The 23,906-nt window shown below is 39.9% G+C and overlaps 1 protein-coding gene across 2 annotated transcripts in view; it reads left to right on the top strand.

Annotated features, from left to right (window-relative positions):
* ASTN2 (astrotactin 2) overlaps positions 1-23,906 on the top strand; it is a 997,527-nt gene that overhangs the window by 375,100 nt on the left and 598,521 nt on the right. The window lies entirely within an intron of this gene.

Raw genomic sequence — 23,906 nt, 5'->3', positions numbered from 1 at the left:
TGGCGATGGAGGAGTAGGAGTGATGAACACTGAGGTGGAAAAAAACAACAGAGCAAGTATTAAATTCTACGGAATGCATGTCCCCCCCCTTCATCTCTCAGCTGTCACTACACATTAATTGTAGAATGTTAAGCCTTAAAGGCGTTCAATTTTTACATATTTATTATCATACATGTAGAAATGGAATCCCTGAGAAAATAACTTGCTCAAGGTGAAACAGTTTAATGGCTAAGAGCACAGGCTTTGGAATACTACAAACATTAATCCAATGCTTGCTCCTTTGTCTGCCTCTTCGATAGCCAAGTGAATTCCCCTCTCTGAGCCTCTGTCTCTGCATCTATAAAATGTGGATAATAGCAGTACCTACCTCATAGGAGTATTCTGAAGACTACAACTCTTTTTATCATATTCATCAAATTTTCAGATAGCATGTGGCTGAGAAATGGCGAACAGCTGGGAAATAGCAAAATCAAGGGTTTACCCAAGAGAGCTGCAAACCATCTCGATGATTTGGAAGGATAGACCAAAGTGTGGTGAATTAAAAGGTGCCCCTTCTCAGTGTGCCCAATGTCATAAACTTAAAATGTTATAGCAGCCTGTGGAATTGTCTGTTTCTGCCTCTAGACTGGAATCTCTGTGAGGGCAGGAATTATGTCTTTGGGGAGAAATATTATATTCCCATTGATAAGCACAGTGCCTGGTCCATAATGGATATTCAGCAAATATGTGTCCAGTGGATGAATGTTGCCTGAATTAAAGCTGAGTTGTTCATTGTTTATAGGATCCTTCTAGTAGATCTCTAAGCACACAACAGATGCTGAATCAAAGAAAACTAAGGCAGATGATGCATAGAGATCAAAGATGTTTTAAAATGTACCCGTGAAGTTTTAAAATGTACCCAGGATTTGTCTGCAGATGCAGAAAGGACTGTTGTGAAACAAGCAGTTTTCATACTCACAGATCTCAGATACATAATGCACAGCACACCATGCAGACCATGTGGGAAAGCACCCGTATCTATCAGCAGGCAGAGGGACCAAGTGGAAAGCAGGGGAAAGAGCCTGTATTGTGGTTTTTGCAGGAAGAAATGGGTGACGCAGTGTAAGCAGGGTAGACAGATTTGAGATTGGCTAATTTGAATAACTTCAGTAGGCTCTGGGGTTTCAGAACTGCTCCTGATTGCCTGGTATCTGGCCCTAGGGGGATGAAGGGAGAGAATATTCCTTCTCAATGTGTATAAGCCATATGGAGGAGATGATTGGAGTGTAGGTTCTGGATTGGTTAATTTTCATATGAAAGGGATGCTCCCTGGACAAGTCTTTTGCTTTCTCTAAGATACGACTATCCCTGGAGGGGAGGGCTCTCCCCAGTCAGGAGGCTCAGATGCCAGAGCATCAAGCATCCAGAAAATAAGAAAATATAATTAATACAAAAGAAAAACAGAAATAACTATGGAGTGTACACATCCTGGAGATGAGATGGAGCAAGCTTAGAAGACAGCATTGGGAAGACCTTGTCCACAGTATCTTAGTCTCCAGGCATAATGGAATCTCCATCCCTTACATGCCATAATATCTTGGTAGGAATGTGTCCTTTCAAATGAAGTAAGTTTTGGTTTGGATCTCAATTTTGTTGCTTAGTTACTGTGAAACATAGAAGAGTCGAGTTAGCTACCTGAGTCTCATTTTTCTCATCTATCTGTAAAATAAGGTTTATTATGGGATGATTGAATGTTATAATGTGTATAAAGTGCCTAGTAGAGTGTCTAAAACATTGTGATAGCCCAACAAATGGTAGCTGTTATTACTCTTATTATTAAAACAGTTTGTAGAGAAAGAGACTTCAGAAGCTGAAATATGGCAAGGCAAGAAAATATAGAAAACGAAATAGGTGAATTTAGCTACTCTCAGTGAGGTGAATGGAAGAGGGAATACATTATATGCTCTGTTCCAGCCAAAAGTGACTTTCCCACTTGAAGACATTAACACTTGAAACTCCTCCATCTCTGGGGCTCAGCAGGAATCCTGGGAGCATCCAGCATTTGAAGCCAGGTGGATGGCTGTCTGGTAATCCCAAGCAAGCTCACCTTCTCCAGTATGATCCCAATGCCTCCTTTGGCAGAAACTCTTATCAGTGCTGCTCATCTCATTCCTCCAGCAGCTCTCCAAAGTGGTCTTTATTATCCACCTTTGGCAGATACAGAAACTGGGATATGAAGGGGAGTAGAATCAAATCTTCTGTAGGAGTAGAGAAGGATCTAGAAAATTGATTTTATAAATTGTATTACTGGTGTTTCCAGCTCTGATTTCTGGAGATATGAGGGTATTACATAGGGGGATGAGAGGGAAAGTGATAATAGTGCCTATTTTCTTGAACCCATGTCATCCCTTAGCATTGATATTTATAAATGTGTTACAACCTAACATAAATGTAGTAACAAACACAGATGGAAAGTGCACAATTCTATGATATTTTACATATATGTATTCACCCACATCATAATACTGGCCCCTTAAGACTGGCAAAGTTTTAAAAAACAATAAAAACAAAGTCTCAATGAGGCCTGTCAGGATGAGGGCAGCTCATGTCAAGTGCAAGAAGCTCCATTTGAGACCAGGTCTCCCAGGGACCAAAGCCAGGGCAGCTTTCATGCTTTTTCAGTCACCCCCATGAGTTCCAAGCTGCCAAAGTGCTGGCCCTTCTTAGTAGAGAGAGCTCTCAGCTACCATTACACATTGAGTTATCCATGGTGCTGGATCATTGGATGGGGCTGAGTAATGGGTCCTGTCTTCCAGGAGAAAATGAATTCTGCCCTTGTGTTACTGCATAGTTATACTCAATGCTTACTGTCGATTATAAAGAAAAGGTCATTATGACATAGCACTTGTCCAGAGCCCAGCTGGCAAGAGTTCTGACACAGTTGCTATCCAAACCCTTGGCAAATCTCACCCCTTCTTTTATGTGGGCTTCTTCAAAGCCATCAGTGGCTTTTTGCCCTCCTAAGCACACACTGAAGAAATGGAACATGTTTGCATCTAAACAGACTTAAGCTAGCATTGTTTATCCAGCTGTGAACTACAAATCATCTGCATTTAGGTCATCTGGGGAGATAATTCCCAGAACCAGTGAGTCAGATTCTCTGAGGGTAGAGCCCACATATTAATATTCCTTACAAGAGCTCTCTAGGTGGTCACTTATCAAGGCTTTGAGAGCTGTGTCAATAATTCTTTAAGTGTTACTTTTTTTCCATCTAACATATGTGATCACTTCTTCAGACCCCTTGGAATCATTATAAGCATCTTTAATAAGGATCTTTGGTTTCCTCCACCTTTGACTTTATCAATGCCCTATTAATGGAGCTGCCTCATAGCATAACTCCAGTAACTATCATTAGCTTTGGATATAATGTGAGTGGTCTATCCTTAAGGCTTATAACATACTAACCCTGATCATACAAGTTTGGACCTCATCAAAATTGCCATGCAGTTAGCCTCATTGAGAAATAGTTATTGGTTAATATTAAACACCTATCTTAGCTGAGATGCTAGTTTATGCATCTACCGAGGTTCCCAATGTAAGTGGGCATATATTCACCCAATGTGGTCAGCCAATAGAAGAGTCTACTTTTAAAGGAACAAGCTATCTAGGTGAAGTAGGTGAGACGGTTCCACTCCAGTGTAGGCAGGTAACAGTCCACCTAGAATTCCCTGTTTTGTTCCAAGACTTGTTACACATTGGAAGTTGTTCAAGTGAGAGGATTTGACAGTCAAAAGATTGAAAAAGCACTGTAGATACCTAATGACCTCCTAAGGAAAGGATGGAAGACATTCATTCAATAACAAGAGTTGAAGGAACCTAGAGAGGAAGGGAACCTACTATTATTGAGTATGTCTGTTATCTATTGAGTAGCACACAAAGCACTTTACATAGGGTTCTTCCTTCAATTCTCATAGCAAAATGGAGAGTCTGGATTTAGTATCCTCATTTTGCATACATGAAAAGTGGGGCTCAGGGAAGCTAGGTGGTTTCACGAGATGAACACATAGATGACGTGGTATGAAAACTTAAGTCTACCTGAGCCCCCAGTCTAAGGTTCTTCTATGCTCTAAGCTTCCAGAGAGGAGACCAGGATAATTATTATTTATTTTGAAGAGAGCAGGCTAGTTCTGGAAGTCCTAAGGAAGCAAAACTAGAGAGCTATATGGGTAATGAATATGGTCAGGGATGGGAGAAGATGAAGCCTTAGTTTGGAAATGTCTTCCTCTGGTGTTAACTGTGTTACTTGTGCTAGTTACTTAAACATTTTAAGCTTCAGTTACATTATCTATAAATTGGGGATAATAGCAATACTTATCTCATGAAGTTATTGTGAAGAATAAGTGAAATAATGCTTGTAAAGCTTTTAGCTCAATACCTAAGACCTAGTAATGGTTCAATAAATTATATAAATGTTAGAAGTTGTAATATTATTTTCTTAATATTGGAAGGGGGTCATTGCAAGGTAATGAGTTCCCCATCATGGAAAATCTCCTGAGAATAGATGACCACATTTTTACAAAGCTGTAGAAGAGAGGGGAAGAGAAGCATTTGGCTTGAATACATATTTTGCTTTGGAGCCATCTTATCAAACTGCAAATTTTAAAACCACTTAATTTTTTAGGACTTTTAGAATATGTTTCTTTATTCCTTAGTACTTCACACAGAGTGTCACCAATTCTTTGTGTAGGCTCAGAAATGGGTGAAAACAAGGGATGTCTGTGTCTCTTGAATACGTTACTTAGCTAAACTCACACACACACACAATTTTATATATTGATATGATTGTTGCATCAAAATACCTATGCTAAAATGTCTTTTTATTCAGGTTATTTTAAATGGTTAACATCATCTTTTAGGTTGAACTAAGTTGATATGCAAGTCTTCTCTGTTCCCTGTGACTGAGATATTTGGGATCTGAGTATGCCTTCTTGGCCCATGAAATCATCAAGTATAAATGCCCACACATTGGGATGGCATGGTTCACTAATATGCTACACATGTAGCTGGTTTTGAGCATAAAATTGTGAATAATAACACTTGCCTACATTTATTTGCTCTCATCCCTACTTGATGTCCTCCATCCCAGAAGAGTGAGCTAATGCATGGCTTTGTGTTGTTAGAGAGGAAAGAGGTCCATAATTGGCTTCAGAACTAGTTTGCAGTGATTTGAATACATGGAAGGAGTATTTTCAATTCTTAGAAGGGAAAATGACACCACATTGTAAGTGGATCCTTAGCCACAAACTGCCAAGCACTTTATTTAAAACGAGTAGTTCCTTGGACATCCTGCTCTCTGAAATCATCCCAGGCTTTGTTTTAAAATGCTCCGTGTTGACTGCAGATCTTTGAATACTGTAGAACATGCTTATGGGTGGAAGTTCTGTACAATATGGCTTCTGTCTTTCTTTGTTAACTCATTTGCACAGCCTTGATGCTGTTTAGACAAATAGACTGTCTTACCTGATATCTGCCTCTCTATATACCTTTGCTTGTACATTCCTCTCCATCATATATTTCCATATATGGCAGTCTCACCCATCTCTAAGGCATAATTTAGTTTGCTCCCTCCTCTAGAAAACCTCCTTCAATGAGTCCCCAGAGACAAATAATATCACCTTTCATGAACATTACCTAGAACTCTATTTGTGCCTTTCTAATGACTTCAATCTAACTCCTATTACTGTTACTGTTACATATGTGTCATTGAGACAACTGCCACAGTCCTGAACTGGCCTCCTGTTTTAAGTCTAGGCTCTCTCCTGTCTTTTATTAACAATGCAAACAGAGCCATCTTTTACAATGAAAATATCAAAACATTGCATACATATGTTGCATACATGTCGTACTTTCCATAAATCTCTTTATTGTCTTCTTTTGTACTTATTTTGAAGACTGAACTTCTTATTGTGGCCTTTGCATCCTTGCAAGGTCAGGCCCCTGCCTGCCTTTCCAGTCTTACCTCACACCACCTCTCCCTATATTGGCTCTTAAATTTCTCTGTTGCCTCCTGCCTCAGTCCCTTTGCCCATGTTGTTTTCTTTGCCTGAAAACTTCTTCCCACATCTCCAGTTTCTCTCATTTACCCTAGGGTAATGCCTCTGTTAGCTCCCTTATGAATCATTCTCCTTGAGCCCTGTTTTTTTCTGTATTATATTTATTTCAATGTATAATTTTAAATTTATCTAGTTAATGTTGTTCTCTCTCGCTAGGTTTCAAGTTCCATAAGGATAGAGATTATATTTGTTTTGCACATTATGTTCAGAACCTTGGAGAGGATCCAAAACATACTTGATGCCCCCTAAAAGGCTTTCACTGAATTTTTTTGTAAAGTTGGTTCAATGGTTAGACTTAAATTTTTTCAAGGGCAAGGACCACAGCTTATTCATGTTCTAACTTATTGTGATGCCTAACAGGGATTCTGACTCAGTAGGCATATAAGAAATTGTGTCTGTAAAAAACGAAGTAAGGGAGGACCGACGGTGGACCCAGATGCCCTAAGAAGATACATCAAAAAGAGTGACAGTGCAGGAGGTCTGAGGCTGCCTCTTCTTCTATGATTGACTTCACTCCCCAAGGATGTTGCTCCCATCCCCAAAAATAAACTCCAATCAAATTCACACACCCCTCCTCAACACCAAAATGAAACAAGCTTCATCCCAGAGCCCAGAAAGAGGGGAAATATAAATTGGGCTGAGATTCAGAACCCCCATAGGGGAGGTGGCAATGAAATACCAATAAACCATATTAATATACTGAAATCCGGGAGAATAGCTTGAACTCCAACCCTGACTTAATAACTATACGTGAGAGAGTACAGGGAGAAGACAAGGCTAGGCTTCAGTCAGAATTAAAATGAGATCTGTAATGAAATTGGTAATATAATTACAAAGTGTGAAAACTTTTTTTCCCCCCTTCTTTTTCTTGTACTTAATGGCCAACTTGCTCGGCAATGGCTGGGAGCTGTGGATACCCCCTAGAGTAGAATTCTTTTTTTTTTTTCTCCAAATCTCTTCATTAGGAACGTCTAAATCCATAAAACTATGGAAGAAAAAAAATTTAAGCCATTTTCTGCCTTAAATAGTAACTGATCCCCAGGTTAAAGTGACAGGCGGCTTGGGGGAGAACAAACCCAGGAAAACCATTCTAAGCAGCTGAACTTGTTAAAGCTTTTAAAGATACCACAACAGCCAGTGGGACTGGGATTTTTAATGACACTCTGTGCTAAGATGTTAGCTTGGCTTCCAACCAGAATGAATCGTTACTAATTTTCCTTCATAACAAAAGAGATAACTGAGTTTGACGTCCAAAATTGGAGACTAATTTCTGTGTTTTGATAGCAGATTGAGTCCAAAAATATGTTCCCAGGAACTGGGGCAGAGGGTGTTGCAAGGAGTAGGCAAACTCAATTTTCTCTCATTAATAATTCCGTTCTGTTGTTGTGAACAGAAGGCCACTTTGACTTTTAGAACGGAAAGAGAGAATGCTGGGTGGGAGCTTTGATGAGATTGACTTCAAGTCTATAGAATTAGTTGTTCCATAATTATTGGCTTAAGGTTTGCAGAATAGTGTAGAATAAGGCAGTGAAGTAATCCACAGGAGAAAGAAGGAAGTATGGTAAAGACATTAAGTGGATTGATCTGTGGCCCAGGAGATGTGGATTCCAGACCTGTTCATCTGCTTTCTAGTTTTGTGACCTTGGGTATATTAATTCCCCTCCTAAACTTCAGTGTTTTTTTTTAATCTAAAAACATGCTAATACTCCCTCCTTCAAAGAGTATTAGTGGGCTGATTCATTTAAAAGTATTTTGTCAACTGTGAGGGTAGTTATGATTATGAGAATGTTGTGACTTTTCCTCACTGTTTGCAGCTTTAATATGTATAAAGAAAACCTTAGGGTTGGAATAGGGGCTTGGCAGGTAAGGCTAGGTAAGGAAAAGGTAGAATATTAGGGGAGTTGGCCTCCCTTGGCTAGAAGAAGGAAGATAGATAGTTAAAATGCGTTAATAACACCACTCTTTTATTCTTATATAGTGCTCTGCTTCTTCCCTTTCTTCCTTCCTCTTCTCCTTCATTTTCTTTTTCTCCCATGGTCAACGAACATTTGCATACCATACTCTCTGTGGCATGCTCAGATACTGGAGTGGAGAGACAGATAAAACACCATCTCTGGCCTTCTCCAGCTTAGTGGTGGTGGGACATGCCAAGTTGATAAATGATGAAACTCAGCGTGAATGATTCATAATGGGATTGTCCTAGATGCTGTGGAGACACAGATGGGCAAAGAAGTAACCCAAGCTGGAGATGAGAAGAAGGTGTCTTGAGGAGGTGCTACTTGAGCTACATCTTAGAGCCATTGACAGTTATCTGGAGAAGGGCAATGGATGATGGCAGGCTTCCCAGGGAGGGGCATGGACACGTGTCAGTGCATCCTATAGATCCTGTTTTTCAAACCTCCCAATGGTTGCAATAACACTGGTAATGATTAGAAATGTTTATGGAACAGTTGCTAAGTGATCCTATGCTAAGTACTTTGCAAGGTATTAGCTTGTTTCATTCTATTACCTCATGAAGTAGATGCAGTTATTATCCTCAAATTTAAGGGACACATAAAAATTTAAAGGTCATGTATACCTAGGGAGGTTATATGACCATCTTAGTGTTACACAGGTGGGAAGAGGTTGAACAGAATTATCTTGAATCAACATCCACAGAATGTGATAGAGAATTTGATGACTAAGATCGTCCTCCTGCTCCTCTATGAATTCACTCCATCTTTGGACAAATCTCTACTTCTTCAGGCCTCAGTTTCTTCATTGTAAAATGTAGGAGGGGAACAAGGTGGTACTTAAGATTCTTCCCTGCCCCAGTATCTTAAATGGAGAGGGAGAAATACTAGGGTTCAAAGTCCCCCTTTACTTATCTCATGATGGACATGACCTTCCAAGTCCTTATGCAGCCATCATATTAGTGTCCCGGGTACTCTGTCTTCAGACTGATTTGGGCCAAACTGCTGTCAGGCAGCCCCCTGAACAGGGAGGTAGGGAGCAGAGACAGCTGAGCAAACAGCTGAGCCCACAAGTTGCCATTTGAAGAAAGCTTAGAAGGATCACATCCAAGCTTGCGGAGGGACTTCAGGCTCCCAAGGCTGCTTGGATGAAAAATAAAGTAGTGGGAAGCCTGGCCCCTCCCCAGTTTCCCCTCTCAGCCCCAGCTGCAGAGGGACCTTGAACATTTCTGATGCCAGTGGGAGTCTGGGAGGGGAAGAATGCATTGTATTCACATGGGAAATTATAAGATGGGAGGAATAATTAACACCTGTGCATCCCTGCTCCTCCTTCCCCAGCGCTGCTACCCAGCAAAGCCTTGCTATTTGGCTTTTCTCCCCAGCACATTCCTCTGGATTATGTAAGCGAAATATATCTGCAGCTGCTCAGCCTTGGGTTTTCCAGAAGCTCTTGGCAACTTTCCGAACCTCAGCTAATGGCTGGGGCATCTCACCATCAGCTGGAGTGATCCCCAGGGCCTGGACCATCCCTGAACCTTCTGTTTATTCACTCCCTGGCTTTAACTCTGGCTTCCATTTAAACTTTATCAGTGAGTCTGTACGTTCAAACTTTAGCTGACATTTGCTGAGTGCCTGCTTAGGGCCAGACTTAGATTCTGGGATGAACTCAGGCACAGTCAGCATTAAAGGTGGGTGAGGTGGGGGAAAGAACATGGGATTTGGAATCTTAAATCCTCAGGTTTAAATCTACACTCCTCCACTTACTAATTATGGATCTTGGACGAGTCACTGTACTTCTCAGAATCACCAATTTTATCATCTATAAAAGTGAAGCTATAAGCCCCTACTTCACAGGGTGGTAGTGAGGGTGAAATAGAGAGTGACATAACAATAGCCAAAAATAGGTGGTTAGAAAATGCTAATCACACCCTCACAGGGAACACATGTGTCATTTAAAATGTTAGGATAACTATATAGCAAAAGGCTACAATGGAAGGTGGATGATAATCTGAACCATGAGGGCATATAGACAGGAGTCAGCCAGGTTGCCAGGGAAGCTTGGAGTCTTTTCCACTGGGCAGATCTGGGTAAAGCTTCAGGGAGCAAGAGGATTTTGCTAGCATCTTTTCCAATTTGAGGAAACTGGATGGGCAGGGATTGGGAGTGAGAATGTGTACTTCTGTTGGAGGTGGGAGGAGAGAGGGAGGACAAGAAGGGCAATCTCCTGGGTAAAGAGAACAGCATGAGCAAAGGTGTGGCAGGAGCAGGTAGCACCGAGCAAGGCTGGGGCTCTATGGGGGCATGAATGGATCTAATGGGAGGGTTACCCAGGAAGAACAGTTGGGATTTTATCCTGGAGGTTTGGAGTCATGGAAGTACTGAAGGATTTTAATAAAAGAAGTGTAAGAGTCACAGTTGCTTTTACAAAGGGCAAGGCAACTTGTTAATTCAGAGTTCAAGCTGTGGAGTCAGACACACCTAGGTTCAAATGCTAGCTGTATGAAATAATAGATAATAGATGTTACAAATGTTACTTAACCCTTCTGGGTTATTTCTTAATCTGTAGGGTTGGGAGAATTAAATGAGATTATATTTCTAAAGTACTTGGTAATGTTCATTTTTATTGGAATCACCATCACCATCCTTTCAGTCTAAGTCAAGTCTCCTTGTTAAATGGTCCTGAACTACTACTTTTTGCATTCAGTACATTTGCAATTACTTCTTCAACGTCTAATTTGGTTAAGAGTCTGGGCTACAGAATCTCACTGCCAGGGTTTGATACCTGACTCTGATATTTTGTAGCTATGTAGCCTTAAGTTAGTTATTTAACCTCTCTAAGCCTCCATTTGTGCATCTGTGAAATGGGGAATGTCACAGTAAACCACCTTAAATGGTGGTCTTGTGTAGCACATATTCAATACTTGGGAAACAATAGCCCCTTCCAAAGCTACTTTAAGGCCATTATTGGCAGAGAGTGTAGCTGTCTTGTTCCTTTGTAATCCCCAGTACACAATCAGTGTTCAATAAAGATTTGTTGAATGACTGATCACAATGTGAAAGGTGAATCTGAGGTTGCCAAAGCTGGAGACAAGGAACCTGATAGGGGCTGCCATATTGAGTTCATAAGATAATGCCTGAACAAGGGCATTAAATGTGAAAATAGAGAAAAAAGAGTTCCTGTAGAGCTAGAAAAAGGAAATATAGCAACTAACTACTAGTAGAGACCAAGGAAGAGGAAGAGTCAAAGATGATGTGGCATCTGCCACCTGGGATCCCTGAAAGGTTGATGACCCGACATCAATCAACGTAAGCAGCCCAAGCCTTGCAAGAAAAATCCCCTTTTTGTAACGCTGTGAGGTGTGGTGGTTATGAGCTTCAACGCCAATGCCAGAGTACATGGGTTCAAATCCTAACTAAGCTTCATCTTCTGAAAAATAGGGATGCTAAAACATCAGAAATTAGACTGTTATTGTGAGGACTAAATGGTTGTTCATTGCAAGGGCCTGGCCCATGGTAACCACACTCAAAAACTAGGGACTGTTACAATTCTGCTGAAGCACCAGCATCCCGATGTGAGACCAAAGATCAGATGCCTACTTCTTGGCTACATATTTAGATTAAAAAAAAAAAAAAAAGGAAAAAAATGCAAGCAACTTTAAAGAACACACAATAGGCTGGGCATGGTGGCTCATGCCTGTAATCCCAACACTTTGGGAGGCTGAGGCAGGCAGAATACTTGAGGTCAGGAGTTCAAGACCAGCCTGGCCAACACGGTGAAACCCTGTCTCTACTAAAAATACAAAAAATAGTCCAGCTACTCAGGAGGCTGAGGCAGGAGAATCACTTGAACCTGGGAGGTGGAGGGTGCAGTGAGCCAAGATCACGCCACTGCACTCCAGCCTGGGCAACAGAGCGAGACTCTGTCAAAAAAAAAAAAAAAAAAAAGGAAAAACCACAATATTAGAACCTTTACAAATGCTGCCTGAACAAAAGTTATTAGTAGGAGATATCAGTGTGTCCTGCGAGTAAAATTAATTTGCCAGATCTCTGAAGGCTGCTCCCCTGAAGGTTTGAATCACTGGAGTAATATCTCAGGTGACATCTCACCGCAGTATTTGAACCAGGGTGGAGGATGAGAGAGTGATCAGTCTGTGGCACCCACATGAGTGTTAACATGACCTATGAGTTTCAAGGTTCCAGGGCCAGCCATTCCCTGCAAAGACTCAAATGAAGCATTAATGTGCTGGGCAGTGGACTTTCTATGGAAGCAGAGGCCTGAAAAAAGATACAGAGGCCTGATGATGGGAGCTGGTGTCACACTTGAAATGTGGAATCAATTAAAAATGGCAGTTTCTGCTACCCCAAAAGGGGGGGCATGAGTACAGGGGTGAGGGCACATTGTGGGCATATTGCCAAGTAGCTAGTTGGCAGTTTTCTAAAGTGTAGAATGTTAGAGCCAGAAACTATTTTGAGCCTAATCTTAACCCATTCTCCTCCTTGGGCATCTCACCCTCAGGCCAAATGAAATAGCTATTTCCTGAAGGCCCAGACTCTGTTTTGTTTCTTTGCAGTATTTCTTTCCTTTTGCCTAAATCCCTTTGCCCCTTGTATTAGTCTGTTCTCACGCTACTAATAAAGATATACCCAAACTTGGTAATTCTAGAGGAAGGAGGTTTGACTCACAGTTCCACATGGCTAGGGAGGCCTCACAATCATGGAAGAAGGCAAGGAGGAGCAAGTCACATCTTACATGGTGGCAGGAAAGAGAATGAGAACTAAATGAAAGGGCTTTCCCCTTATAACCATCAGATCTCGTGAGACTTATTCACTACCATGAGAACAGTATGGGGGAAACCGCCCATAATTCAATTATCTCCCACCAGGTCCCTCCCACAACATATGGGAATTATGGGAGCTACAGTTCAAGATGAGATTTGGGTGTGGACACAGCCAAACCATAGCACCCCTCTACTCCATTTAGCTGCTTTCTTATATTGAACTCAATATAAGGAAGTGTGACAGCTCAAGTGTGACCATTTGTAGGAAGCATTCTCTGACTTTGCAGAGGAGGTGAGCATCCCTGCTCTGTGTGCCCAAAGCTTCCTGTTTTATCTTTATCACTACACTGATTATGTTCTATTATAATGGTCTATCTTGTTATCTCTCAATTGAACCATACACTACTTTCGGGCAGGGACTCTTTCTTCCACTTTTATAACCACCCCCTTTTGTCACGGTATTCAACATAGAGTGGGAGCTCAGTATATTTAGATCTGTTCCCTATTCAAGATACTTGTTATTTAAAAAAAAAAAAAAACAATTCTGAGACATCTAATACCATTCCTGTAACTATGATTCCTGTTATTGAATTATTGGTTGCAATTTTATTTTGAAACCCAAAATTATGTCACAAGATTTGACAATGAGGTAGACTCTTCAAAACCAGTCTTGAGCCCAGTAAACATAAGCTGCATTGCTCTCAAAGCTACATGAGGAATTGGGTAGAAGATAGAGAAGGTAATTCTCACTGAGGTAGACATCAAAAGATTCTTAGAGAAGGTAGAAGCTGAGATGAGCATGAAAGGGTAAGTTGGGCTTGGACAGATTCATTGTCCACCTCGAAGAACTCGTTTGAGGATGGGATGAGACTGGTTTGTGCAAAAGGAAATTGGCCTCAGCTTCTCCTCTCTCCCTAGTCGACCTGCAGCATCAGCCCTCGGTAGTGCCCAGTCCCATCCCCTCCCCAACCTCACACCCTCAGTAAGATCCATCTAGACAACAGGTGCATGCTTATGCCATATTGCATGTTCCAAACACAGTGTGAGGACAGCAAGTTGGCATCTAGAGGCCTCCAGTCCTATTTCAGTCCCCATCCTTCTCTCCTTCCGGAAACAACCTCACCACTAGAATGCAAATCCATATAATATTAGATCCTTATGAAAATAACAGCTAGAATTCATCATGTGCCAGGCAGTATGCTATTCTACCTATAATACCTTTTTTAATCTTTACAGAATTTATTCACTCATTGAACAAATATTTATTTCCTGTTTCTTGTGTGTCATGGGGCAGTCAAGATGCTGTGCTGAAAAAGACACAGCCCAGCCTGCAGCATGCTTTCATTCTCAGCAGGAGAAGAACACCAAAGCAAATTAGCAAAATAAAGTAAGCATTGGCAATAGGTGAGAGTGGCTGTGAGGATAATTAAAATGGTGTAAAATGATTAAAATAGAGGAGAGTTGGGATGGAAGGCTCAGATATGCTGGTCAGGGAAGATCTCTCTGAGGAAACAACATTTAAAGGAACATGTGAAGTTGTGTGGTAGAGGAAAGTGTGTTCCAGGCAGAGGAAACAACACAGTCAAAGCCATTTGGGTGACTTGAACAAGGTGGAACAAGGTCAAGGTGGTTGGGGCAGACTGGGTTATGAGTTGTAGAAGTGAGCACAGGAAAGCTTTTCTGTGTAATGGGCATTCTCTTTCCTTTTCGTGGACAAGGACACGGAGGAAAGTAGAGCAAGGTAGAGCTATGAGCAGTATTCTTTGATTCAGGGACCTGTACTATCTGCTCCAATTTTGTGTATTTAAGCTAAGCTGGTTCATTCCACTCCTGGACAGTTAATGCTCATGAAGACTTTCAATGCCGCAGCTTTGGTCATTCCTCCCACTTCCTTTACCCCACCCCTCTCATTTATTGTCTTCAGTTTTGTTGTTGTTGTTGTTGTTTGTTTGTTTGTTTTCACTATCTTCCTGTTTACTGTCATAGTTTTTGCTGTTTCTCCTGTACCTCTCTCCATGCTACCCTGAGAACCCGGGACAGGTGGTCTTCTCTGACCTGCCTCTGAGCATTCGTCTCAGATGCAGCCCCTCTGCCCACTGCTCACTGCCCACTCTAATTCCATCCACCATAGCACTCTTGCAGCCAGCACATTTAACTGTCCTGCTGCTGAGTCCCCAACTCCCAGCTGACAATCGTCTTCATTATTTGAGGAGAATCAATTTTACTAAGCACCTTGACTATTTGGAATTTCAAAGGATGAATAAATTTGCAAGGTGAAATTTCAGGGCAGTGGGTGACAACATTTTTTAAAGGAATTTGCCCCCACCTCCCATGTTAAGTCTAGTTTTCAAAATCAGTGTGTTGCCATTGAAGATGCTACTAGGAGAATCTCAGGGCACTTTCCCTTAATAGAAATGAGGAATTCAAAGAGAAACACATCAACAAATAATGTTTTTGTTTTTGTTTTTGTTTTTGTTTTTGCCCTGGGATACTGTGCATGACTATTTCTCAGGAGTAATCTTTAATTGTTTCATCTAAAGGGTATGCATCTTCTTTGACTGTCTCCTCATAGAGGCTGTGAATTGGATCCAGCTATTAGTAGCAGTTACTAATTTCCTCTGAGTCTTGCTGGCTGAAGCGCCAGGCTTGGAACAACTTTTAATTTTGTTTTTAATTAAATTTCAGTTGTTTCAAATCACTCACTTTTAATGTCATTTCTTTGCAGTCCTCAGAGGCAGCAGGAGCTGTGTGTTCTTGTTTATGCACACACACAATCTGATGTGTATATATCCATGGTGTGGCTACAGACTGACTCCTGGCTGAGGACCAGAGCAGGAACAGGCAATTAGGAAAGTAGAAATGAGTCACAGAATGGGCTTTTTTTTTTTTTTTTTTTTCTTTTATTATTATTATTATTATTATCATTATTATACTTTAGGTTTTATGGTACATGTGCGCAATGTGCAGGTAAGAATGGGCTTTTGATTACACTGCTATATCCAAAGCTAATATGTTGTTCAAGCAGGAGTCTCGGTTATTGTGTTTGTTTTTGCGAAACTGTATTTGAACAAGGCAACATTTTCTTTTATTTCACAGTAGAACTATCAAATATATGTAGGTAGAAATAGTGTAAGAATAGCTAACATCTATCCAGCATTTATTATGTGTCGGGTGCAGTTTTAAGCACTTTACATCTATTACCTCGTTTATATTAAAAGTGAGTAATCTGAAACAAGGGAAATTTAATTTACATGTATTACCTCCCACATTCCTGTGAGATTGTTATCCAGATTTTTATAGCTGAGGAACCAAGGCCCATTTAACTGGATCGTTATCATTTGGTTAGTTAGTGGCATGGCCAGAACGTGAATACCAGCTGCCTCGCTCTGTATTTCTGCTCTTAAACACTACCCTGGACTCTCTGTCTATAAAAAACAGAAAGATTTCATCATCTAAATGAATTTAACAACAACAAAGAATAGCAGTTGACTAGTTTTTTGAAACAGCGAGATGATGTTAACTTTGTTTGATCTTTTATAGGGTCTCTGCGCATACCCATTCCTGTTGTGTAAACCCCAAGAATGCCCCATGGAGTTTGGTCTGGATTCATAAACCATGGTTTGACTATTTAGCTGTGCTCTTCCAGATATTAGCACCTCAGAAAGGACAATTAGGTTTGATAGCAAAAGCATAAATACACTCCAAATGTCCTATGTATCCCATAGTTTAGCTCATCATTTGCTAGACCATTGGTTCCAACTGAAAATAGAACCCAACCTATTTTATATGTCAGAAACTTCACATTTAAAATAAAGGCTCAGCATGGTGGCTCACACCTGTAATCCCAACACTTTAGGAGGCTGAGACAGGAGGATTGCTTGAGTTCAGGTGTTCAAGACCAACCTGGGCAACATAGCAATATCTCATCTCTACAAAAAATTTAAAAGTTAGCCAGGCATTGTTGCATGTACCTGTAGTCCCAGCTACTGAGGAGGCTGAGGTGGGACAGTTGCTTGAGCCCAGGAGTTCAAGGCTGCATTGAGACATGATTTCTCCACTGCACCCCAGCCTGAGCAACAGAGAGTGACCATGTCTCAAAAAGTATAAAATTAAAAAAAGGAACTTCACATATCTTGTTCCCTTTGCAGAGAACATTATATTTCTCTAATATGATTATCTTTCTTTTCCACTATAAAATACACACACACACACAGAAACACACCTATCAGGTGCTCACAGCAGCTTATTCCTTTCTACAAAGCACTCATTCATATGTGTAATCATCTAAGCGTTAGTGCATTTACTTGTTTAATGGTCACCTTCTCCCCGACATTGTACACTCTATATGGCCAAGTGCTATGTCTTTTATATTTCCTGCTGAATTCCCAGTTTTTACAACCAGGCCTGGCACATAAGTGGTGCTTAGTAAACATTTGTTGACTGAATGAATAAATACATTCAGAAGTTAAACACAATAATCAACCTGCTGAGAAGTAAAGTGACAGGAGAAGAAGTACAGGGCCCGGAGTGTGGTCTTCTGGATTCTAGTTCCAGGTTTGTAATTAAATAATTGTGTGTAACTTGGGCAAGACACTTTTACTGACCTCAACTTCTCCATCTGTGACATGATAATGAAGTAGCTCCCTAGAACATATATGCATATACATTGAGTATAATATAATTGAATACCAACCACTCTAATAAATAATTTTTATTCCTTAACTTACTTCTTCCTGACAGTAACCCTGTAGGTAGTTACTGTTTTTTTTTTTTCTGATTTTTTTTTCCCAAATGAGCTTACTGAGTCCAAAAGAGGGTTATACCTTTGCCCAAGGCCACACAGCTATGAAACAGACCTGACTCCAGAACCTCTAACAGCTATTGCTATGAGGATTAAGAGAGATATTGAATGTAAAGTTGTTACGCAGTGTTTTAAATGCTAAACAAAAATAAAATTGCATATTATTAAGGCCCTTTAGTGAACCTCAGGTAAGATCTGAAGCGCCACTGGAGAGTGTAGGGAGGGAACTGTGGGGTTTGTCTCTTTTGTTTCCATTTGATAACATCTATGGCAATATTCTGCAAATAGTTGCCTTAAAGCACCATTTGTCACTCCATTCATTCATTCAAAATGCTTTACTGATTACACGCTAAGGGCCAAACGCTGTGCTTAGAGATGCCAATTTAAAGATGAATTAGATATGGATTCTTCTTTAGAAAACTCACTCTCTCCCTAGGTAGATGAGACATCAGCATGTCCTAAACCTTGCCACATGTTGACTCCTCTGAAAGTGTGGGCTAAATTCAAATGCATCAGTGGTGATACCAATATAAGAAAAGAGATGCATGTAGCAGGCTTCAGGACAGAGGAAGGACAGGCTACTTCCAGGTGATGGGACCAGGGAAGGAAGATAAATGAGTATAATCTGGGAAGATAGGGGTGGTGAGGAGGAAACTTCAGAATATGGGGACAAAGGCAAGAGTGAGAAGAAGAAAGTGGCATTATTTAGTCAATTTCCACCTATCTTGGCCCAATGCCTCAGACTCTTCCAACAGAGGGAGAACATATTCTTGGCAATTAGCTAGAGACCAAAAAAAAAAAAGCAATTTTTCATCACCTTCTATGTGTTTGACTCACTACTACAATTATATATATATTCTACCCTTTCCTCTTTCCCAAACCTTCTGAAGTTGGTGTTATTGCTGTTTTCAATATCATAGAAGTACTAGTAATAGTACCATCATCAGTATCCTTATTACAAAGGTAATATAGGTGTAAATGAAGCAAATATTAAGTATACCCTCTTTCCTATTCCTAGGATATTTCCAATCTTAGTCTGCCCGGTTGATTACTCTTTTGATGTATATCCTCCTAGAATTTTTGCTACACACACACACACACACACACACAGAAACCCTGAATGGCTATTTTTATGTTTGTTTATTTCAAATCTGTGATAATACCTTATCTATTTTGGGCAACTTGCTTCCTTCATGAACCATGGACATCTCAATGTGCCATTACACAAAGGAGTTATATGTTAGGTATTGTTGTCCCATTTTACAGAAGAGGATCCCCAAGGTTCACAGAGGTGAATCATGGGCATAAAGTCCATCAGGTGGTAAATGGCAAGGCTGGTGTTCCAACCAGTCTTCTCTGGCTCCAGGGACTGGCTCCTTCAGACTACGTTTCACCAGCTGCCTCCAGGAACAGAAGACAGGAATTCACCTTTCATGAGACATATACGAGAAACGTGGACCTCGGCCACCCTGGGTCCTATTTGATCCCCAGGGCCTTCATTTGGCCCTCGAATAAAAACCTTATTTTTTATCTCCTTACCTTTCCGAGAATTCATAGTAGGACTTAGCTGGTGAAAGGCTGGTTGCTGAGAAGGCTACAGTGTGGCTAGGCTGCACTGTTACATTGTCTCAGGTATTAATATTGTATATTTAGGCAGCTGTTCTCATCCGTGCCTGACAGTGAAATTTGTTCCATCAACATGACTGTTGAAACCGCTGATTTTTGGATTCTTGGCCCCATGTAGTCCTTCGTAGCATCATAAAACAATAGATTTAGGCTTAATGTTAATTTGAATTATTGTCCAGTTTCCAGAAAATATCTCCTGAAAATGTCATGACGATGTATTACATGTCTTTGGAGATATTAAGTATTGAATTACAATATTATGTCACCTTTTCCCTGACTTCTTTGTTTTTCTTCTCCCGCTCTTTCAACATGGTATGATTTATGTTTCAGCTACCACCATGAGAAGCTCAGTATTTACAGAAGTAATGAGAGATGTATGTTGACAGAAGCAAAAAAAAAAAAAAAGAAAAAAAAGAAAAAAAGAAAAAGAAAAATGCAACAACCAGAAATCTTAGTGATGTGGATAGGTTTTCCTTGAAGCAAGCAGAATGCGAGGCAGCCATGTGTTAACAGAGCTCTGGAGTCAGAGTCAGGTAGCCTGCATTCTAATTTTGAATCATCAGTTTCCTAGCTGTGCAATTTAGGACATGTACAGTTAACCTCTTTTAGCTCCAATTTCCTTGTCTGTACAATGGGAATAAAAGTAACACCTACCCTCTACTGGTATTTCTAAGCAATGGCAGTAGTAAAAAAAAAAATCCCATTTTCCATGTGCATTCAATGAGTGAGGCACATACACAGACTTACATTTACCTTGCAAATACTGCAAGATAAGTGCTATTCACCCTCTTTTAGATGAGGAAGCAGAGAAAAGAAATATCAAGCATTTCCCAGGGTCACTCAAATAATGAATTGTCAAGGCACCTTTTGAATCCAGATGTGCCCACCTCAAGGTCTATTTCCAGTGAGGCCATTTCCAGACAGAAGAGAGTAGAAAGGAAGAGATCTAGAGAAAAAGGAACACTTACAAACATACACACACTGACACAAGAGACATAAGCAGGCAGGTGCCTATGCCTAATTTGGTCAGTTGGCATCGAACCCACAGTGTAGTAATGAAAGAGATTTGGGGAAGAATTGCTAATATGGTTATTCTTAGTGCTCACAGTTGTGAGCTGTCTTTTCCAAACAGCTCCTGATGTTTCTGCAGATTTCTTGGGAAAGGCAGAAGGAAGCATATCTCATACAAAAGGGTAGACCCTAAGAAGTGGAAACAGGCTGCAGGGAGCATAGTGAAGCTGGTGGGTCCTGTAGGCCACAAGGTGCACTCATTCATTTGTTAATTTACTCAGCTATTCATGTCTTTCCACAAATTTTCATTCCAAATATATTGCACCTAATATATGCCAGGCATACTTCTAGGACCCCACAGTGGTTCCTCACTCTTGCAACATGTCTTCAAGTAGGGTCCCTCATTCCCACCCTACGCAGATCATCCCAGGATATTGTGACAATCAGGGGAAAAGCTGCTAGGATAAGTCAGCCTAGTATAAATGAGTCTAGCCTGGGTAGGTGAGAGCAAGGTGACTTTTTTTTTTTTTTTTAATGAAACTAATATCTGGCTGTGTCCCAAGCAGGATCACCATGTTGCACAATTTCAGAAGGCACCATCTATGTAGGGCAGATTATTGACAGAATTATCTGTGCTTATGTGTATGTACAAGTGTGTATGCACATAAACATGGACATACACAATTACCAATTGTATATACACATGCAAAATATATAGTAATATGTATTATATATACAGACAGATATATAATTGTAAATAGAATGTGTAATTTATCATGTACATTTTGTCCCTAGAATAAAAAAAACGTGAAGGCCTTAGCCAGGAACTGTACTATCCATAGGCAATCCAAATGAATCTTATTTAATTTCCATAGAAGTTCTATGAAGTAAGCATTATTCACATTGCACAGATTAAGAAATGCAGGAGGCTTACCAAGACTAAGTGATTTGTTCTAGAATCGTACAGCAACTCAGTGGCTGGGCCAGATTTAATCTGTTCCTGTTAGACTCCTATCAAACTTTCCATCTAAGTTCGTGTCTTACTTGAGCAACTGACACAGAGAGAGATTTTTCAGTATTAGGAATTCAGAGCTAAATGACCTTTGGGTTTGGGGAGTAGTCGTCAACCATGTTCATTCAAAAAGCACAAATCTTAGTTAAAAAAGAAATCCAACACTAAAATTGGGTCTGATGCCTAAATTCCCAATGAAGTCATAAAAAAGAGTTCAAAAAATAAAGAAAGAAAGAATTAAATTAAAAGTAAACAGCTGCTTTAAACCTTCAGCCAAAATTCTTCTTCAAAAATTTAAATGATTAAAGAAAAATGAGAAAACATGTCATGACTTTATTCTTTTCCCATTGCCTAGTTTGGTACCAAACTGCTGTATTCTTCGAGGAAAAGATACTTTTTTGAAACGTCAAAACTTCAAACCTTTTTTGTCCATACTCAAACACCCCTAACTCAACTTTGAAGCAAGACTGTGGATACATAAAGGCATGCAGAATTCTGTGGCAACGTGTTTTCAGCCAGACTTTGATCACAAGTCTGAGGCAGGGAAGACAGAAAACAGTAGACACACATTTGCCTGGAGCAAATTTGGGCACAGCACTTCAGGAAGATGTCTATTTGGAAATAGGTGCATTTTGATACAGCTTTATTTGGAAACAACTATATATATATATATATAACCTATATATATATAACCTATATATATATAACCTATATATATATAACCTATATATATAACCTATATATATATATAACCTATATATATATAACCTATATATATAACATATATATACACACACATATATATATAACATATATATAATATATATAACATATATAATATATATAACATATATATTATATATAACATATATATTATATATAACATATATATAATATATATAACATATATATTATATATAACATATATATGATATATATAACATATATATATTATATATAACATATTTATGTTATATATAACATATATATATTATATATAACATATATATATTTTATATATATATAACCTAGAATACCCCAAATGCCAGTGGACTGTTCATCTCCATGGTCTTTTTTCTGGGATATGCAGTGATGAGATTTCAATGTCTCTTCTATGAAGTGGTCCTCTCACAGTTATTAGCATTTCCTACTCCCATTGGGCTTTAGCCCAGTGACAATTTCCCTCCACCGGGACGGTTCTTGATTGTCAGTGGAAGATACTGTCACAGACTCTGTGCTCTTAGAAGTTATGGCACTTGGATTCTGGTCTGGCCCTGACACCTGTGGCTCTTGGAGAGTCAGTTGACTTCTCTCACTCCCACCTCCCTCACGACCAGAAGAGGTTGAGAGTCACAAAGTCCATCTTCTAGCTGTAGCTACTTCATTAATCCCAGAGGGGCTCTTGGGCACATCCTCTACCCCTTTCCTTGACCCTCAGTTTCCTTATCTCTGCAAAAGGGTCTGATTATAACATACATTCTCAATAAGGACATAACATCCCCAAAGAGGTAAAAATTGATCTTGGGGAGGGGGTGAAAATATTTTACTCTATGTACAGTGAAAGCATAGTATATAAACAGTACATACAGTGTATAAGCAGATATACAATATATCTCTGGTATTAAAATTTCGTGGGTGGGAGGTGGTTAAGGAAAAATGTCTAAAAACACTTGATAAAATTATTAAAAGTTGAGAAACTCTGGACTAGAGAGACTCAAAGTTTTCTGATAGTCTGTAAAATTAGATATATAACTAGTATAGCACCATAAAATTCTAATCTGTTGTATAGCAATTCCAGGAAACCCCAATCTTAACCAAGTTGCTATCTTCTTCAGAGCATGAAAAAAAAGTACTTTCCTGTAAAATTAACAGAAAGAGGTTGACTGTCCTTAAAATAACCACTGGAACATCTCAGCATTTTCTTAGCTTCTTTCTTCGCTTTGTCATTTCCATCTGATTCACACACTTTATGGGTATTATAATAATCCCTCTGTCCATCCAGTGATGTTGGAAGTGTTTGGAACCAGATAAGACACCAGACTTGGTATCTGGGGAGTGGATGAAAATAGCTTAGTTCAGACTTCGGTTTTTATCCTGAGCTCCATGAACCTCCGGGGGGGTCCATCGATTGAACTGTGCTTCACTTATTTATGACATTTGTTATACTATAAATTTGGTTTTATACATTTGAAAGCTTTATTCTGAGAAGTGATTCATAGGTATCCCAAGCACAAAATAAAGGTTACTAAGTGGAGCAAATGGCAAGCTTGAGATATTTGCTGCCAAAGAAGTCAGAGGTGGCCAAGGACAATGGTTCACACCTGTAATCCCAACACTTTGAGAGGCCAAGTCAGGTGGATCGCTTGAGCCCAGGAGTTTGAGACCAGCTTGGGCAACATGTCAAAATCCTGTCCCTACAAAAAACACAAAAAATTAGTCTGGTGTGGTGGTCCTGTAGTGTCTCTGTAGTCCTAGTTACCTGGGAGGCTAAGGTGGGAGGATCACCTGAGCCAGGGAGGTCGAGGCTGCAGTGAGTCATGATCGCACCACTGCACTCTAGCCTGGGTGAGTTAGAGCTGTTTCAGCAACAACAACAACAACAAACAAACAAACAAAAAGAAATAAGACAGGTAA

This window comes from Pongo abelii, chromosome 13 (genome assembly GCF_028885655.2).
Source record: "Pongo abelii isolate AG06213 chromosome 13, NHGRI_mPonAbe1-v2.0_pri, whole genome shotgun sequence".
Lineage (NCBI taxonomy): Eukaryota > Metazoa > Chordata > Mammalia > Primates > Hominidae > Pongo > Pongo abelii.
The sequence above is the reverse complement of the archived record's forward strand: the minus strand, read 5'-3'. Positions and strand labels throughout refer to the sequence as shown.